Below are 4,215 nucleotides of genomic sequence, written 5' to 3'. Positions count from 1 at the left end.
CAAGCACCAATGAAATTGATATATTCAACATTGCTTACTTGAGAAAACACTATTGAAAGTGACACATTTAGCAATGCTTTCTAGAGCAAGAACTATTGAAAGTGACACATTCAACAACCTTTCTTCAAGCGAGAACTATTGAATGTGTCACTTTCAACATTGCTTTTAAAAGTACAGTTGAACCTAGCCTTATATTCTATTGTGATTACATTAATATTACATGCAAGCATTGTTAATTGTCAAATTTAAGCATTATTGTTTTGCTATTTTAACATATTTCAAAATATACATCAAGATCGTCTTTGAAACTAATGTGAAATTTTAGATGCATCGCATGTGGTATTCTAAATGCATCTCACGTTAGCCTCAAAGACAAAGTAGGTGCTCATTTTCATTTTTCGAAGACTTAGTTGATGGATCCAACATTGAGGAATACGTTGGTCATGATTTTTCTCATGAACCTAAATTTAATTTATAATTATGTAGGTTGTACAATCTTCCAATACTTTCAATTTTGATATCATCAAGCTATCAATGTACAATTTTCATATGACACTAATCAAAGGAAAGCAATCTATTGTGTACGGTATCATCTTTCCTAGGATTTTTCCTAGTTTGTGTTTTGGCATGTTTCATTAAAAAATAAACATGTCTCTCCAACAAGGAGATGCATTATTTTTGATGTACAAAAAAAGCTTCGTAAACCTACACAACTTTTTATCAATGTATGATTTCCATGATCCAATAGATATTTTCACTAATACTGAATAATTAGTACATTGATCCTGACCCTTCAAATAAGTTCTTACTTTAAAAAACACGACAAAGAAATATCTCTTATTTTCTTAGAATCCTCTCATAGAGAGCTTAGTACAACAGCTCGTGAGAGGTCATATTTGAAAAACAAAATCTAGAGTCTATCAAATTTAATGCAAAGTGCCAAAGATTTAAAAGAATGAATTAGCTTTATGAGAATGAACATATTTGTCTAGTGTTAAATAGGTGTAATGAAATTCTAATTAAAATTGCCAAAATGGGGGTTCATCGATTCAAATTACGGTAAAACTCGGATCCCTAAATTTAGTATATAAGGAATTTTGACTAAAAGTGTTGTTTATGCAGTAAATATTCTCTTGAAAACACTCCATGACAAGAAAAACAATAAAAATTGTAAAAGAGATTAACAAATCCAAATAGATTTGGCTCAAGATTAAACTGAAAAAGAATGAAATGAGAGATGATATTTTTCCCACATCCTTTTACCCATAATTCATTATTATTCATTACAAAAAAATGTGTTGGAAATGAGGATGGGTAGGTTATAACAAGATGGTTAAGATTTTTGTAAAAATAAATTGATAAGAATGGTGACAAATATTTTCTTCTCACAACTCTGTCAAGAACTAAAACTTAAATTAATCCCCAATTATATATTGAACATTTTTTATAAGGAGGGGTCTGTATAGATTCAAGTTAAGTTACACCAGTTATAATTAATCACAAACATTTATTTTCTTCAATCCAACAGACTCAATGAGTGAGTGCAATAAATGATGAGAGAGAAAATGTGAAATCTTAAATAACTTTTACGTTTCACCTATTTGGTCCGTTGGAGCAAATATAACTAGTGTAACTTGTTAGATATTTTCTGATGATTGGTGGAATACCAATCCTAGGATCTTGAATCTCAGGATTCTCACACATAATATAAAGCATATAAAGTTATACCTGAATCCTTGAATCCATGTTCTCTAGTCTACTCCTTTGATATACCTTTTAAGAGAGTTTTGGTATGATGGTCTTCATCAACCAAATCCTTATTTCCTTTTGGGGTCTTCGTTTTCTCTTTGTTGGGGAGAGGTGAAAACTATTTGTGATTTGGTGTGTTAGGGACCATAACCTTCCATATGGGTTAACTTATAGGGTTCCCATTATCCCCTATAGGTTAACCTGATGGGTATCCACCCATTAAGCCCATATCTGTTATCAGCTTTTAGGAATCTATGGGGTGCCAGTAATTAGATCACTTATAATGTAACCCCCGAAATAAATAGCCGATATCATTGTATCAAATATATGATGCCCACCTTCATTATAAAATATAAATTTCTAATAATCTCCCACTTGGGCTTCATATCTTCCTGATACAATTATATCATAGGTTCTTTAGGAACACATCCGTATGCTATTTACATTTAGACTCCTCCTTAATACAATTTGGTCCATCTCATCTATCAACTATGGAACAACCGCGACTTTCATCACATGCATGCGTGACTCGACCATGATGATCACCATATTAATATACTCAATGAAATAGATCAAATATGGATGAGTGACATGGAAATTTCATGCAATGTGATCTCATACATGTCTATCTCCAACTATCCTTCTTTATTCTTTAGTGAGATTAATCCAAATTCCTTAATTGCAACACAATAGTTGCAATACATTAGTTCAAAATAGAACAATAAACTATCAACTTTATTATGCATAAAACTATATATGACGTCCAAAGTAAATCATAAAACATATAGACTGCCACTGAACTAAGGTATCTGAAGCAGCAATACTCATATGAGAAATATGCTCATGAAAGACTTTAGGCACCAAACCCTTAGTCAGTGGATCAGGTAGCATAAAATGTTTCCTTATATGTTCTATGAAAAATTGTATATTTGAATACTTTCTTTAACAACCAGAAACCTTAAGTCAATGAATTTTGACTTTGAAGAACTCCTATTGTTGTTGGAGTAAAGAACGATGGACTTGTTGTCACAATAACTCCTCAATGGTCTTTCAATACCATCAACCACACGTAAGCTAGTGACAAAATTCCGCAACCATATGCCATGGTCTGATGTTTCAAAACAAACCATGAAATCTGCAACCATGATTGAAGGAGCTATGAGCGTCTGTTTAGCAGACTTCCAAGATATAGCACCTTCAACCAAGATAAACATATATCCAGCGGTGGACTGTCTATTGTCTTATACACCCAAAAATCGGAGTCAGAGTATCCAATAATCTCTAAATTCTCAGACATCCAATAAGTGAACATGTAATCATTTTTTCTCTTTACGCATAACATGTTTGATTGCCTTCCAATGATGCATTCCAGGATTACTCAAATATCTGCCCAAAACTCCCACAACAAATGTTATGTTTGACGTGTGCAAACTTGAGCATACATTAGACTTCCTACTGCAGATGCATAAGGAATCGTTTGCATCTCGTATCTTTCAAGGTTATTGTTGGGGCATTGTTCGAGACTAAACTTGTCTCCCTTAGCTATAGGGGTATCCCCTGTTTTACTATCCTTCATGCCAAATCTATCTAGGACTTTATCTATATAGCTTTCTTGTGATAACCTTAGGATACCTTGAGAGCGATCTCTCAATATCTGAGTACCTAATACAACTGAAGCTTCCCCAAGATCTTTCATTTCGAAATTCTTCATTAGAAATATCTTGGTCTCATGCAATAGTCCCATATCACTGCTAGCAAGTGTTGAAAGATATTTTTGAGAGAGGTTTTGTTTTCCCCTCTCAAGAAATCGTTCCTTACCAAGGTGCCAATTTATTGAAAGGTTAAATTCCCTCTCATTTTCTCGGTGTGTTCTTTATAAGTAAGTGAACTCGGTTTTATTCTTTGTTCGCCATCTCGGCTTTGTTGAAATAAATTCCAACGTCGGTATAATGGTTTCAAGAACATTCCAGTTACAACTTACTTCTTTAATAATCATGTAAATAAGTCATTCCTTCTTTGCCCATCTCGGCTTTGTTAGAATAAATTCTAATGTCGGTACAATGGTATCGAAGCAATTAACTATTACATAATTATTAAGTACCTTTGAATACCATCTCGGTTTTGTGGAATAAATACCAACACCGGTTTAATGGTATTCTAATATATAAAAGTGATGAATAGTTAGTTGTTAGAAACAAATAAATAAATAAATAAAGAACAAAACAACAATAAATTTAGTGACCTTTATTTATTTACTCCCTTTCGGGTTCATTTTATTGACAATCCAAACTTCTTCCTTAAACAAGGTTGGTATAAAAGAATAAATAAAATGCGGAAAGTAAATAACAATAAATAAAAGTTAGTAAGTTAGTTTCATCACTTTTGTATATTAAAAGGTGTTTTCAACAAATAAATTTATTGATAACACTTTACTATTTTACAATTTACACCTCTTTCAAGATTCAA

Source organism: Lupinus angustifolius, unplaced genomic scaffold (genome assembly GCF_001865875.1).
Source record: "Lupinus angustifolius cultivar Tanjil unplaced genomic scaffold, LupAngTanjil_v1.0 Scaffold_327, whole genome shotgun sequence".
NCBI lineage: Eukaryota > Viridiplantae > Streptophyta > Magnoliopsida > Fabales > Fabaceae > Lupinus > Lupinus angustifolius.
This window is presented reverse-complemented; position numbering follows the sequence as displayed.